Raw genomic sequence first — 17,849 nt, forward strand, 5'->3', positions numbered from 1 at the left:
CAATAAGGATTTGGAAGTGTGAAATTAAAATCATTGAAATTATGTTCAATTGGTTTATTTCACAAAGTAAGGATCATAGAAAAACATAGAGTGCATACTCGGTGTATGGCAAAGCTATTGTTTTGAAAAAATAGTGTACTTGCTTGGAGCATGGGACAACTAGTGTTTTTAATTCAAGTATAAAGTTGATGAAATCGAAACAATGAATAATGAGTAATCAGTATGGTGATAAATAAAAGTGTCTTATTTATATTCATAGGTTTTGATACCATATTAGATTCAATTATTCTTGTGTTTCACTTTGCATGTTTTGACTTCCAGAATAAACCAGGTCATTCTTCCTGAATGACTAAGTTATTCAAACTATCCACAGTCGGTCATATACTGGAAGTAGATATGAATCAAGACTGTCATGGGTTGGCTTGTAGAGGTCTAAGATGTTGGACAAAGTGGTGCTACAACACTCATGAGTGCTCATAAGTTCTGAGTATTGGATTCAACCCACGCTCATTTGAATCACTTCATGGATTTTATCACAAGTGATCATGAGACGATAATATCTTATATTCTTAAAACCTAGAGATATGAGTTGTTACTATGAGTTGGTTATACATTGATTACACGAAAACGCATTGGTAACTCGATGTTATAAAACGTGCCTTTGTGTATGATTCAACAAGTAGTAGAACAAGCCATATGAGTTGAAGTTTATCCATCCTTTTACCTTCGGGATAAAAGTGATATCTGTGGGCCCCTCGATGATTTAGCGATGACACATGTGAGTGCTTGGCCAAGCCAGGACTGATTTGATTTGTTCAATCAGTCAGTCATCATAAATCGGAAATCGGAAACAACAAATAGACAGAGAGAATGATTGATAATCCATGTCTCAGTCCATATGATATCTAGAATGGAGGAATATATGATCCCTTATCTAATGGACAAGTCATTGACAAAGGTCAGAGTTCATCGGCAAGGTCAGAGTCCGACAGAAGCTTTTGAGAGCTACGATTGCTAGTCGGGGTTTGAAGTCATACTCAATAATTGTTTTAGACTTATCCAAGTGGGAGACTGTTGGATTAATGTCTAAGTCCACAACTATAATTGGTAAGACTTGACCCGACCCGGCATGGTCCATTTGGGTTGCATGGCATCGGGACAATTGGATAGACAAGATGAGGAAAAAAGGATACTAGTGATTTATATTAATATATTATAAGTTCTAATATATTAATATATAATCATATTATTTAATTAGTATTGATCAAGAATTAATTTATAATTAATTAAGTGATCAAAAGGAACTAATTAAATATGGACTCTAAGATATATGTGTGTGATGGGCCAAGTTCATTTAGGTTGGGCTAAGCTTTCATGGATATTCCATGGAGTGTTTAACCCATGGATCATATGAAATGAAAGGTCATGGGTATTAGGGTTTAACCCTAATCTCCACACTATATAAAGATGTCCTTGGTTGGTGAAATGGCACTAGTGTGTGTACACAAAAGGGCAAGGCCGATTTCACTGGAGAGAACCAAAGTATCCTTATTCTCAAGGTTATTCCAAGTGTTCATGGTGTTGTGTGAACCATTTGAGGTGTCACACTTGGGGCACTAGGCACTCAAGCTTCATGAAGACAAGTTACATAAAAAAAAAGGTATGTATTCTATCTATTTTATTACCCAAGTATATGATATTTGTATGCTAGTATAGGGTAATATCTTGGAAACTTCATATTTGCATGTATAATAGAAAAAACATAGATCCAAGGTATTTAGGGTTGTATGTGCACCATAGGATGTTGTAGTATACTAAAACCCAACAGTTTAATCATCTAAAACTTTGTAGAGATCGATATAGCATCACTAGAGTCATCCTAAACCAAAAAATAATCAAGAAACAAGCACACAATACAAAATGATGTAAATGGATGCCAGGTTTTTTTTGCCAACATGTGACATCCCCAAATTCACGGCCAGAAAAGACTGGTTTAATTTATGCTTTTGAAATAATTTCAGAGTAATCATTTGATTAAAAGTGTTGCGAAATTTGTTCCCAGAAAAACATAATAAATATGTTATCAAATCATTTCCGAAGAAATGTATTTTATTCACTTAAACCATTGGGATGTCATTGTCAATACAAAAACATAAGCATAAACAAAACTTACATTTATTTACACTAGTGATCTACTTCTCTTTTAATATCTCAGTGTAAAGCAACTTCGTATCGATACCTGTGATACAATTAAACTGAGTGGGTCAGGCTTCGGAGCCTGGTGAGCATATAGGGTTTTCAACCCACAATAAATAATAAACTTATTAAGTTCTCAATCAACAATAAATTTATTAATTTCATCAGCCAAAATAACCCTAATTACCCATTCCCATTATCCTCACTTTACGTCCCTAAACAACATTCAAAAGGGACCTAGCCTAAGGATTTTCACAAGGGGTGACAGCATTGCTTTTCCTCAGCAATTTATGTCAAACAAGACATCCTAACATAAAACAACTAACAAGGTGACAACATTGCTTCCCTCTGCAATGTATGTCAGATAAGACAAACACCGGGGTGACAACATTGCTTTCCTTCAGCAATTTATGTCAAATAGGCACGAAGTCACATCGTCGCCATGCGCTAGTCCATAGCTCTTATTCATGGACGGTATTTCCCACGGGAGTTCCCCCCCGCAATATATGCTAAGTCCATAGCTCTTATTCATCGACGGTATTTCCCACGGGTGTTCCCCCTCGCAATACATGTCAATGGGTTTTCCATACAGCTGATGAACATACTAAGGGGTTTCCCCAGCCATACATGCCCTAAAGGCACTCATGAGGGGAATAGAGTACAGCGAAGGAACACTCTAGTCTATTAACACCTACAGGTTGCGAGCCTGCTAGTGTTCCACAGACCGTCTAGAACAGTCCATGGTTGTCATCCCTACTCTGCTGAATGACGGGGGTTAACGTTTGGGTAAGGGCTTTTCTCATATTGCACCACTCACGCCAACGTTTGGGTAAAAGCTTTTCCCATATTTCACCACTCACTCTCAACTCATGATCTATATCACTGATCATCTCATCTATCCAACTCACCATTCATCACACACCCACTATTTAAGTCATGATCTATATCACTAACTCATGAAGCTAGTCCGATCACTTCATAAAAGAACAAAGACTACAAAGCTCTTCCAAATAAAAGTATAGGGAAAATACTGATAAAGTACTCCCATACGCTCCCGTACCCCGACACGTAATAGTGTCAAAAAGAAGAACTAATGGATGAACACATAGTTCAAAAACACCTAATGAACATATAGTTTAAGAACACTTTATGAACATATAGTTCAAACATACGTACCGATTACAACTCTACTAACGTTCCACTGGACTATCTAAAATAGTCTGTGGCCGTTGTCTATACTCTGCTAGATGACTAGATCATATTAAACATCGATACCTCTCATCACTTTTTATTTCATCACAAATCATCTAATTCATCTACCCATGTTTTACCCAACATATTTGTAGATAAAAATATATATAGTTTAAAACTTATATAAAACATCTATTCAACAGTCACCTTAATTAAACAATCAATATAATTACACATAACACGTATTTTAAAGAAAATACTTCATATATATGTGTAAGGTGAAAGTAACTACACACTCACTTGATTTAACGATAACCGGGCAGCACTTCGTTGCCTAGAATGATCGTTTCTAATAAAACCGGGAGTTTTATTGAGAAACCGGGCTCTGCAAAGGGTCGGGCCTCGAAACCGAAAAGATAAATTTTCCGGGCTTCTCGCGCACTTCGTGGCGTATTCCGGGGGTTATAATCGATACGGGGGCTTTGGGGAATGTTAAGATGAAGAAAATATGGAAAAAGGGGCTAATTATGGCAAAATCTCAAAAGTAACCGGGATGGTTCGTATACCCTTCTATTTATAGGGTCCAAAGGTCGGCTTTGAAGAGTGGGGTCCACAGGAGAGGGTGCGCAGGTGCTCGCACATGGGCTACGCGTGTGAGGGCCTCGCTGGAGGCTTCTGATTGGACCGCTTCGGACAGCTTCCTCGGTTCGGACATGTTGCTGATGACACACCGAGATCGGACACGGGACAGCCTCCTATTGGACCGAACCTTGGTCTCGCGAAGAGCATGACACGCCTCGCCAGGTGGCTTCGGTGACTCAGCAGGTTCCAGACACGCGTCGGATTACGAAGCGAGGACACGTGGCTGAAGTCCACGTGTGCGAAAGTTCCCGGTTTTGGCATTATTCCTTGATTTTCGTGCCAAAACTTCTAAAATCCATAACTTTCGCATACGAGCTTCGTTTTTGACGTTCGTTATAGGCACGCGTAGGTAAAATTATGCTCTACAACTTTTGTTTAGACTTCGTCGGCTAATTTTGATTTTGATTTTTATATTATTATTTTTAACAGACCGGGACAGGAAATCCGTTAAAAATTCATAACTTCTTCATCCGACGTGCGTTTTCGTCAGACTTTTTACCATTATGTTACTAATGACGAGACCTTCGATTCTCGTTTAGGTCGTATCAGCTGATCTAAAATTCGAGTTTTTAGCTGTCTACTGCTAAGCTGAAACATCAAAAAATCATAACTTCCTCATACGAAGTCAGATTTGGGCGTTCTTTTTATACATACTCTCGGTTTAACGAACACTACGAGTTTCATTTAGATCACTAAGGCTAAAAAGTATTTTATCAAAAACTCACTTTTTACGACATTCGGCACCGTGCCGGTTTATCGCGAAACTTCGACAGGTTATAACTTCTTCGTTATAACTCGGATTTTGGCATTCTTTATATATCTGTAATCCTTGTCACGCCCACTACAAGTTTCTTAATAGATATCGGCTTTATCTAAAATTTAATTTCTGACGCTCATTTTTATTCTTAATTAATTAAACCCTAATAATTAAGCATAAAACACATAAAACGCATAATATTCACATAATTCCTTTTCATTTCTTCAAAATGAGTCACAAAGGTTAACCTAGACTATAATGTCAATATTAATGCCTAGCCTAGAACCACGGGCATTGCAATTCTCTCCCCCTTAGAATTATTCTGTCCCCGGAATCACACATCTGTAAACGAATACGGGTAGCGACTCATCATGTCACTCTCCATTTTTCCCCAAGTGAGATTTGGCCCATTCGTATGTTTCTAACGCATCAGCACTAATTCGACCATTTTACATCACAACTTCCTAGTCTTACGGTTAACGATTGCCTCGGGTTCTTCAATTAACCTCTTGTTTTCATTCAACCTTAATTCAGAAATGGGAATTATGTCGGGCACATCTCCCGTGAACTTTCTCAAATAACACACATGAAAGGTATTATGAATACCCTCCAGTTCTTCCGGTAGTTCTAGCTTGTAAGCTTGATTCCCGATCCTTTGAAGAACTTTAAATGGTCTAATAAACCTTGGACTCAATTTTTCCCTTCTACCAAATCTTATAAGTCCCTTCCACGGCGAGACTTTAAGTAAAACCGAATCTCCAACTTCGAATGATATCAGTTGTCTTTTCTTGTCATCATAGCTCTTTTGAGCAGCTAACCTCCTTTCCCTAATCACTTTCAACTTTTCAGCTGTCTGATGTACTATTTCAAGTCCCATAAACTGCTTTTCCTCAGCTTCCAGCCAACATGACAACATTCGACACTTTTCCCCATACAAAGCGTGATAAGGTGTCATCTTGATGCTTGAGTGGAAACTATTACTATAGGAAAATTCTACTAGAGGTAAGTGTTAACCCCAGTTACCTTGGAATTCCAGGGTACATGCTCTCAGCATGTCCTCCAATGTTTGAATTGTTCGATCGCTCTTACCATCGGTTTGTGGATGGTAAGTTGTATTCAAACACAACTTGGTACCCAATTCCGTTTATAGACTCCTCCAAAACTTTGAGGTAAAACGACTGTCACGATCGGATACAATCGTTAACGAAACACCGTGAAGCCTCACACTTTCCTTCACATAAGAATTCACAAGTTTATCCATAGACCATTTCTCATTGGCTGCTATGAAATGCGTACTCTTAGTGAAGCGATCAACGACCACCCAAATCATGTCGTGACCGTTCCTTGTTCTGGGCAGTTTAGTCACAAAATCCATGTGATATCTTCCCATTTACCCATGGGTACAGGCAAAGGTTCTAAACTCCCATACGGTTTCTGATGTTGTGCCTTAACCCTAGCACATGTTACACACTCGACCACATACTTTAGCAACATCGAGCTCCATCGTCGGCTACCAGTAATAGGGTTTTAGATCCCTATACATTTTCGTACTGCCGGGATGAATCGAGTACATGGTCTTGTGAGATTCTTCCATCAGAAGACCTCTAACTCCTCCCGTCTTAGATACCCAAATCCTATCTTTGAATACCTTCAGTCCTTGACCGTTTGTATCAAACACCAACGTCTTATCCCAAACGTTCTTTCTTTCGGTCATTTTTCTCTAAAGCTTCCTCTTGAGCTTTCTTTATACTTTCCACAATTGTCAAGACAACTTTAATTCTCAACGTTGTTGGCCTTTTCTTTTCAAGACTTACCTTCCGACTGAGAGCATCAGCAACAACCTTTTCTTTACCAGGGTGGTAAAGTATCTCACAGTCGTAGTCCTTGAGTAATTCTAGCCAGCGCCGTTGCCTCATGTTCAATTCCTTCTGATTAAAGAGATATTGAAGACTCTTATAATCAGTGAAAAGTTTGCATTTAGTACCATAAAGATAGTGCCTCCCTATCTTTAAGGCGAATACTACCACTGCCAACTCCCGATCATGAATGGGGTAGTTCTTTTCATGCTCCTTCAATTGCCTCAATGCATACGCTATCACTTCATCCCTTTGGGTCAGAATACAACCTAACCCAACTTCTTTAACAACGAACGCGATACTTCTATTGATCTCTTTGATCAGCCTTTACTTCAATTCGGCTTAAGTCAACTGCTACATCGAACTTGGTTCTCTGAACCACGTAACAAACTCATCGTAGTCGGACTTAATTCGATATGACCACGAGGGTCGGAATAACAATCATCTTCTTATTCATTACCGAAACGATGGTAACGACAGACTAGAATAAGACGGAATCAATTACGAGTTCCTTGGTAACCTTGTGACTTTCCCTGATCCAAGTGTGAGTCTTGTGCTTCCAGTAGTATAGATCTCTACTACTATTCACACCTACACATACTCGTCCCAAGTACTGTCTCGCAGTCCCCAAATCCTAAAATCACAAAACAATTTAACACATACGCATGTGTCCAATTAATCATAAAATTTTCCTAGACTCTACTAGGACTTCTTCCATGCGTATCTTCAGTCATCAATTCTACTTCAACTTGGTTGGTGATGGAAATTTCAGACGATGGAACAACTTCAAGAATTACACCAACCATTCCATCATCCTGCCAATCGAAGGTGTACTTCAGACGTACCGTACCCCTCTAAACGTTCCGTTATTTTATTAGACATATTCTAAAGGCAAGATACCACTCTTATGATATCTTTTGATAGGTATCATTCACTATCCTAAGCTTTTCATTTCCTCCATCTATTCAATTCTCTACAAGTCTTTACCATAACGTTTTGTACACCCAAGCAGACGTTCCGTGTACTGGGCGAGAATTTAAGATAGGAAAGCTTTATTTACGATAAACGTATAAATCTCCTTATCACTTCGAAACGTTTACATGTTAGTTCTAATCTCGTAATCATACGCTTAGAATCCTACAAACATAAGGTTTCCAGATCTGGTCGGCAACAGACCAACATCTTATCCCAAACGTTCTTTCTTTCGGTCATTTTTCTCTAAAGCTTCCTCTTGAGCTTTCTTTATATTTCCACAATTGTCAAGACAACTTTAATTCTCAACGTTGTTGGCCTTTTCTTTTCAAGACTTACCTTCCGACTGAGAGCATCAGCAACAACCTTTTCTTTACCAGGGTGGTAAAGTATCTCACAGTCGTAGTCCTTGAGTAATTCTAGCCAGCGCCGTTGCCTCATGTTCAATTCCTTCTAATTAAAGAGATATTGAAGACTCTTATAATCAGTGAAAAGTTTGCATTTAGTACCATAAAGATAGTGCCTCCCTATCTTTAAGGCGAATACTACCACTGCCAACTCCCGATCATGAATGGGGTAGTTCTTTTCATGCTCCTTCAATTGCCTCAATGCATACGCTATCACTTCATCCCTTTGGGTCAGAATACAACCTAACCCAACTTCTTTAACAACGAACGCGATACTTCTATTGATCTCTTTGATCAGCCTTTACTTCAATTCGGCTTAAGTCAACTGCTACATCGAACTTGGTTCTCTGAACCACGTAACAAACTCATCGTAGTCGGACTTAATTCGATATGACCACGAGGGTCGGAATAACAATCATCTTCTTATTCATTACCGAAACGATGGTAACGACAGACTAGAATAAGACGGAATCAATTACGAGTTCCTTGGTAACCTTGTGACTTTCCCTGATCCAAGTGTGAGTCTTGTGCTTCCAGTAGTATAGATCTCTACTACTATTGACACCTACACATACTCGTCCCAAGTACTGTCTCGCAGTCCCCAAATCCTAAAATCACAAAACAATTTAACACATACGAATGTGTCCAATTAATCATAAAATTTTCCTAGACTCTACTAGGACTTCTTCCATGCGTATCTTCAGTCATCAATTCTACTTCAACTTGGTTGGTGATGGAAATTTCAGACGATGGAACAACTTCAAGAATTACACCAACCATTCCATCATCCTGCCAATCGAAGGTGTACTTCAGACGTACCGTACCCCTCTAAACGTTCCGTTATTTTATTAGACATATTCTAAAGGCAAGATACCACTCTTATGATATCTTTTGATAGGTATCATTCACTATCCTAAGCTTTTCATTTCCTCCATTTATTCAATTCTCTACGAGTCTTTACCATAACGTTTTGTACACCCAAGCAGACGTTCCGTGTACTGGGCGAGAATTTAAGATAGGAAAGCTTTATTTACGATAAACGTATAAATCTCCTTATCACTTCGAAACGTTTACATGTTAGTTCTAATCTCGTAATCATACGCTTAGAATCCTACAAACATAAGGTTTCCAGATCCGGTCGGCAACAGACCAACGTCTTATCCCGAACGTTCTTTCTTTCGGTCATTTTTCTCTAAAGCTTCCTCTTGAGCTTTCTTTATACTTTCCACAATTGTCAAGACAACTTTAATTCTCAACGCTGTTGGCCTTTTCTTTTCAAGACTTACCTTCCGACTGAGAGCATCAGCAACAACCTTTTCTTTACCTGGGTGGTAAAGTATCTCACAGTCGTAGTCCTTGAGTAATTCTAGCCAGCGCCGTTGCCTCATGTTCAATTCCTTCTGATTAAAGAGATATTGAAGACTCTTATAATCAGTGAAAAGTTTGCATTTAGTACCATAAAGATAGTGCCTCCCTATCTTTAAGGCGAATACTACCACTGCCAACTCCCGATCATGAATGGGGTAGTTCTTTTCATGCTCCTTCAATTGCCTCAATGCATACGCTATCACTTCATCCCTTTGGGTCAGAATACAACCTAACCCAACTTCTTTAACAACGAACGCGATACTTCTATTGATCTCTTTGATCAGCCTTTACTTCAATTCGGCTTAAGTCAACTGCTACATCGAACTTGGTTCTCTGAACCACGTAACAAACTCATCGTAGTCGGACTTAATTCGATATGACCACGAGGGTCGGAATAACAATCATCTTCTTATTCATTACCGAAACGATGGTAACGACAGACTAGAATAAGACGGAATCAATTACGAGTTCCTTGGTAACCTTGTGACTTTCCCGGATCCAAGTGTGAGTCATGTGCTTCCAGTAGTATAGATCTCTACTACTATTCACACCTACACATACTCGTCCCAAGTACTGTCTCGCAGTCCCCAAATCCTAACATCACAAAACAATTTAACACATACGAATGTGTCCAATTAATCATAAAATTTGCCTAGACTCTACTAGGACTTCTTCCATGCGTATCTTCAGTCATCAATTCTACTTCAACTTGGTTGGTGATGGAAATTTCAGACGATGGAACAACTTCAAGAATTACACCAACCATTACATCATCCTGCCAATCGAAGGTGTACTTCAGACGTACCGTACCCCTCTAAACGTTCCGTTATTTTATTAGACATATTCTAAAGGCAAGATACCACTCTTATGATATCTTTTGATAGGTATCATTCACTATCATAAGCTTTTCATTTCCTCCATCTATTCAATTCTCTATGAGTCTTTACCATAACGTTTTGTACACCCAAGCAGACGTTCGGTGTACTGGGCGAGAATTTAAGATAGGAAAGCTTTATTTACGATAAACGTATAAATCTCCTTATCACTTCGAAACGTTTACATGTTAGTTCTAATCTCGTAATCATACGCTTAGAATCCTACACACATAAGGTTTCCAGATCCGGTCGGCAACAGACCATAGATCCGAACAAATAATAGCATATATGACAAACATATATCATTTAGCACATAAAAGCATTTTAGGCATCTTTCCTAAAATAAACTAGTGCTCGTGTCTAAAATATGGCAGACACTCATCTCACAATCATCACTTAGCATTCTAAGTTTAAGTCTAGAAATCCTACAATTTCTTAGTTCGCTTAAACTAATGCTCTGATACCAACTGTGACATCCCCAAATTCACGGCCAGAAAAGACCGGTTTAATTTATGCTTTTGAAATAATTTCAGAGTAATCATTTGATTAAAAGTGTTGCGAAATTTGTTCCCAGAAAAACATAATAAATATGTTATCAAATCATTTCCGAAGAAATGTATTTTATTCACTTAAACCATTGGGATGTCATTGTCAATACAAAAACATAAGCATAAACAAAACTTACATTTATTTACACTAGTGATCTACTTCTCTTTTAATATCTCAGTGTAAAGCAACATCGTATCGATACCTGTGATACAATTAAACTGAGTGGGTCAGGCTTCGGATCCTGGTGAGCATATAGGGTTTTCAACCCACAATAAATAATAAACTTATTAAGTTCTCAATCAACAATAAATTTATTAATTTCATCAGCCAAAATAACCCTAATTACCCATTCCCATTATCCTCACTTTACGTCCCTAAAACAACATTCAAAAGGGACCTAGCCTAAGGATTTTCACAAGGGGTGACAGCATTGCTTTTCCTCAGCAATTTATGTCAAACAAGACATCCTAACATAAAACAACTAACAAGGTGACAACATTGCTTCCCTCTGCAATGTATGTCAGATAAGACAAACACCGGGGTGACAACATTGCTTTCCTTCAGCAATTTATGTCAAATAGGCACGAAGTCACATCGTCGCCATGCGCTAGTCCATAGCTCTTATTCATGGACGGTATTTCCCACGGGAGTTCCCCCCCGCAATATATGCTAAGTCCATAGCTCTTATTCATCGACGGTATTTCCCACGGGTGTTCCCCCTCGCAATACATGTCAATGGGTTTTCCATACAGCTGATGAACATACTAAGGGGTTTCCCCAGCCATACATGCCCTAAAGGCACTCATGAGGGGAATAGAGTACAGCGAAGGAACACTCTAGTCTATTAACACCTACAGGTTGCGAGCCTGCTAGTGTTCCACAGACCGTCTAGAACAGTCCATGGTTGTCATCCCTACTCTGCTGAATGACGGGGGTTAACGTTTGGGTAAGGGCTTTTCTCATATTGCACCACTCACGCCAACGTTTGGGTAAAAGCTTTTCCCATATTTCACCACTCACTCTCAACTCATGATCTATATCACTGATCATCTCATCTATCCAACTCACCATTCATCACACACCCACTATTTAAGTCATGATCTATATCACTAACTCATGAAGCTAGTCCGATCACTTCATAAAAGAACAAAGACTACAAAGCTCTTCCAAATAAAAGTATAGGGAAAATACTGATAAAGTACTCCCGTACACTCCCGTACCCCGACACGTAATAGTGTCAAAAAGAAGAACTAATGGATGAACACATAGTTCAAAAACACCTAATGAACATATAGTTCAAGAACACTTTATGAACATATAGTTCAAACGTACGTACCGATTACAACTCTACTAACGTTCCACTGGACTATCTAAAATAGTCTGTGGCCGTTGTCTATACTCTGCTAGATGACTAGATCATATTAAACATCGATACCTCTCATCACTTTTTATTTCATCACAAATCATCTAATTCATCTACCCATGTTTTACCCAACATATTTGTAGATAAAAATATATATAGTTTAAAACTTATATAAAACATCTATTCAACAGTCACCTTAATTAAACAATCAATATAATTACACATAACACGTATTTTAAAGAAAATACTTCATATATATGTGTAAGGTGAAAGTAACTACACACTCACTTGATTTAACGATAACCGGGCAGCACTTCGTTGCCTAGAATGATCGTTTCTAATAAAACCGGGAGTTTTATTGAGAAACCGGGCTCTGCAAAGGGTCGGGCCTCGAAACCGAAAAGATAAATTTTCCGGGCTTCTCGCGCACTTCGTGGCGTATTCCGGGGGTTATAATCGATACGGGGGCTTTGGGGAATGTTAAGATGAAGAAAATATGGAAAAAGGGGCTAATTATGGCAAAATCTCAAAAGTAACCGGGAGGGTTCGTATACCCTTCTATTTATAGGGTCCAAAGGTCGGCTTTGAAGAGTGGGGTCCACAGGAGAGGGTGCGCAGGTGCTCGCACATGGGCTACGCGTGTGAGGGCCTCGCTGGAGGCTTCTGATTGGACCGCTTCGGACAGCTTCCTCGGTTCGGACACGTTGTTGATGACACACCGAGATCGGACACGGGGCAGCCTCCTATTGGACCGAACCTTGGTCTCGCGAAGAGCATGACACGCCTCGCCAGGTGGCTTCGGTGACTCAGCAGGTTCCAGACACGCGTCGGATTACGAAGCGAGGACACGTGGCTGAAGTCCACGTGTGCGAAAGTTCCCGGTTTTGGCATTATTCCTTGATTTTCGTGCCAAAACTTCTAAAATCCATAACTTTCGCATACGAGCTTCGTTTTTGACGTTCTTTATAGGCACGCGTAGGTAAAATTATGCTCTACAACTTTTGTTTAGACTTCGTCGGCTAATTTTGATTTTGATTTTTATATTATTATTTTTAACAGACCGGGACAGGAAATCCGTTAAAAATTCATAACTTCTTCATCCGACGTGCGTTTTCGTCAGACTTTTTACCATTATGTTACTAATGACGAGACCTTCGATTCTCGTTTAGGTCGTATCAGCTGATCTAAAATTCGAGTTTTTAGCTGTCTACTGCTAAGCTGAAACATCAAAAAATCATAACTTCCTCATACGAAGTCAGATTTGGGCGTTCTTTTTATACATACTCTCGGTTTAACGAACACTACGAGTTTCGTTTAGATCACTAAGGCTAAAAAGTATTTTATCAAAAACTCACTTTTTACGACATTCGGCACCGTGCCGGTTTATCGCGAAACTTCGACAGGTTATAACTTCTTCGTTATAACTCGGATTTCGGCATTCTTTATATATCTGTAATCCTTGTCACGCCCACTACAAGTTTCTTAATAGATATCGGCTTTATCTAAAATTTAATTTCTGACGCTCATTTTTATTCTTAATTAATTAAACCCTAATAATTAAGCATAAAACACATAAAACACATAATATTCACATAATTCCTTTTCATTTCTTCAAAATGAGTCACAAAGGTTAACCTAGACTATAATGTCAATATTAATGCCTAGCCTAGAAACACGGGCATTGCAATTCTCTCCCCCTTAGAATTATTCTGTCCCCGGAATCACACATCTGTAAACGAATACGGGTAGCGACTCATCATGTCACTCTCCGTTTTTCCCCAAGTGAGATTTGGCCCATTCGTATGTTTCTAACGCATAAGCACTAATTCGACCATTTTAGATCACAACTTCCTAGTCTTACGGTCAACGATTGCCTCGGGTTCTTCAATTAACCTCTTGTTTTCATTCAACCTTAATTCAGAAATGGGAATTATGTCGGGCACATCTCCTGTGAACTTTCTCAAATAACACACATGAAAGGTATTATGAATACCCTCCAGTTCTTCCGGTAGTTCTAGCTTGTAAGCTTGATTCCCGATCCTTTGAAGAACTTTAAATGGTCTAATAAACCTTGGACTCAATTTTTCCCTTCTACCAAATCTTATAAGTCCCTTCCACGGCGAGACTTTAAGTAAAACCGAATCTCCAACTTTGAATGATATCGGTTGTCTTTTCTTGTCATCATAGCTCTTTTGAGCAGCTAACCTCCTTTCCCTAATCACTTTCAACTTTTCAGCTGTCTGATGTACTATTTCAAGTCCCATAAACTGCTTTTCCTCAGCTTCCAGCCAACATGACAACATTCGACACTTTTCCCCATACAAAGCGTGATAAGGTGTCATCTTGATGCTTGAGTGGAAACTATTACTATAGGAAAATTCTACTAGAGGTAAGTGTTAACCCCAGTTACCTTGGAATTCCAGGGTACATGCTCTCAGCATGTCCTCCAATGTTTGAATTGTTCGATCGCTCTTACCATCGGTTTGTGGATGGTAAGTTGTATTCAAACACAACTTGGTACCCAATTCCGTTTATAGACTCCTCCAAAACTTTGAGGTAAAACGACTGTCACGATCGGATACAATCGTTAACGAAACACCGTGAAGCCTCACACTTTCCTTCACATAAGAATTCACAAGTTTATCCATAGACCATTTCTCATTGGCTGCTATGAAATGCGTACTCTTAGTGAAGCGATCAACGACCACCCAAATCATGTCGTGACCGTTCCTTGTTCTGGGCAGTTTAGTCACAAAATCCATGTGATATCTTCCCATTTACCCATGGGTACATGCAAAGGTTCTAAACTCCCATACGGTTTCTGATGTTGTGCCTTAACCCTAGCACATGTTACACACTCGACCACATACTTTAGCAACATCGAGCTTCATCGTCGGCTACCAGTAATAGGGTTTTAGATCCCTATACATTTTCGTACTGCCGGGATGAATCGAGTACATGGTCTTGTGAGATTCTTCCATCAGAAGACCTCTAACTCCTCCCATCTTAGATACCCAAATCCTATCTTTGAATACCTTCAGTCCTTGACCGTTTGTATCAAACACCAACGTCTTATCCCAAACGTTCTTTCTTTCGGTCATTTTTCTCTAAAGCTTCCTCTTGAGCTTTCTTTATACTTTCCACAATTGTCAAGACAACTTTAATTCTCAACGCTGTTGGCCTTTTCTTTTCAAGACTTACCTTCCGACTGAGAGCATCAGCAACAACATTTGCTTTACCAGGGTGATAAAGTATCTCACAGTCGTAGTCCTTGAGTAATTCTAGCCAGTGCCGTTGCCTCATGTTCAATTCCTTCTGATTAAAGAGATATTGAAGACTCTTATAATCAGTGAAAAGTTTGCATTTAGTACCATAAAGATAGTGCCTCCCTATCTTTAAGGCGAATACTACCACTGCCAACTCCCGATCATGAATGGGGTAGTTCTTTTCATGCTCCTTCAATTGCCTCAATGCATACGCTATCACTTCATCCCTTTGGGTCAGAATACAACCTAACCCAACTTCTTTAACAACGAACGCGATACTTCTATTGATCTCTTTGATCAGCCTTTACTTCAATTCGGCTTAAGTCAACTGCTACATCGAACTTGGTTCTCTGAACCACATAACAAACTCATCGTAATCGGACTTAATTCGATATGACCACGAGGGTCGGAATAACAATCATCTTCTTATTCATTACCGAAACGATGGTAACGACAGACTAGAATAAGACGGAATCAATTACGAGTTCCTTGGTAACCTTGTGACTTTCCCTGATCCAAGTGTGAGTCATGTGCTTCCAGTAGTATAGATCTCTACTACTATTCACACCTACACATACTCGTCCCAAGTACTGTCTCGCAGTCCCCAAATCCTAAAATCACAAAACAATTTAACACATACGAATGTGTCCAATTAATCATAAAATATTCCTAGACTCTACTAGGACTTCTTCCATGCGTATCTTCAGTCATCAATTCTACTTCAACTTGGTTGGTGATGGAAATTTCAGACGATGGAACAACTTCAAGAATTACACCAACCATTCCATCATCCTGCCAATCGAAGGTGTACTTCAGACGTACCGTACCCCTCTAAACGTTCCGTTATTTTATTAGACATATTCTAAAGGCAAGATACCACTCTTATGATATCTTTTGATAGGTATCATTCACTATCATAAGCTTTTCATTTCCTCCATCTATTCAATTCTCTACGAGTCTTTACCATAACGTTTTGTACACCCAAGCAGACGTTCGGTGTACTGGGCGAGAATTTAAGATAGGAAAGCTTTATTTACGATAAACGTATAAATCTCCTTATCACTTCGAAACGTTTACATGTTAGTTCTAATCTCGTAATCATACGCTTAGAATCCTACACACATAAGGTTTCCAGATCCGGTCGGCAACAGACCATAGATCCGAACAAATAATAACATATATGACAAACATATATCATTTAGCACATAAAAGCATTTTAGGCATCTTTCCTAAAATAAACTAGTGCTCGTGTCTAAAATATGGCAGACACTCATCTCACAATCATCACTTAGCATTCTAAGTTTAAGTCTAGAAATCCTACAATTTCTTAGTTCGCTTAAACTAATGCTCTGATACCAACTGTGACATCCCCAAATTCACGGCCAGAAAAGACCGGTTTAATTTATGCTTTTGAAATAATTTCAGAGTAATCATTTGATTAAAAGTGTTGCAGAATTTGTTCCCAGAAAAACATAATAAATAATTTCAGAGTAATCATTTGATCAAATCATTTCCGAAGAAATGTATTTTATTCACTTAAACCATTGGGATGTCATTGTCAATACAAAAACATAAGCATAAACAAAACTTACATTCATTTACACTAGTGATCTACTTCTCTTTTAATCTCTCAGTGTAAAGCAACTTCGTATCGATACCTGTGATACAATTAAACTGAGTGGGTCAGGCTTGGGAGCCTGGTGAGCATATAGGGTTTTCAACCCACAATAAATAATAAACTTATTAAGTTCTCAATCAACAATAAATTTATTAATTTCATCAACCAAAATAACCCTAATTACCCATTCCCATTATCCTCACTTTACATCCCTAAAACAACATTCACAAGGGACCTAGCCTAAGGATTTTCACAAGGGGTGACAACATTGCTTTTCCTCAGCAATTTATGTCAAACAAGACATCCTAACATAAAACAACTAACAAGGTGACAACATTGCTTCCCTCTACAATGTATGTAACATAAGACAAACACCGGGGTGACAACATTGCTTTCCTTCAACAATTTATGTCAAATAGGCACGAAGTCACATCGTCACCATGTGCTAGTCCATAGCTCTTATTCATCGACGGTATTTCCCACGGGAGTTCCCCCCCGCAATAAATGTCAATGGGTTTTCCATATGCTAAGTCCATAGCTCTTATTCATCGACAGTATTTCCCACGGGTGTTCCCCCCCGCAATACATGTCAATGGGTTTTCCATACAGTTGATGAACATACTAAGGGGTTTCCCTAGCCATACATACCATAAAGGCACTCATGAGGGGAATAGAGTACCGCGAATGAACACTCTAGTCCATTAACACCTACAGGTTGCGAGCATGCTAGTGTTCCACAAACCGTCTAGAACAGTCCATGGTTGTCATCGCTACTCTGCTGAATGACGG

This window comes from Lactuca virosa, chromosome 3, assembly GCF_052849685.1.
Source record: "Lactuca virosa cultivar CGN04683 chromosome 3, Lactuca_virosa_CGN04683_v6, whole genome shotgun sequence".
In the NCBI taxonomy this organism is placed as follows: domain Eukaryota; kingdom Viridiplantae; phylum Streptophyta; class Magnoliopsida; order Asterales; family Asteraceae; genus Lactuca; species Lactuca virosa.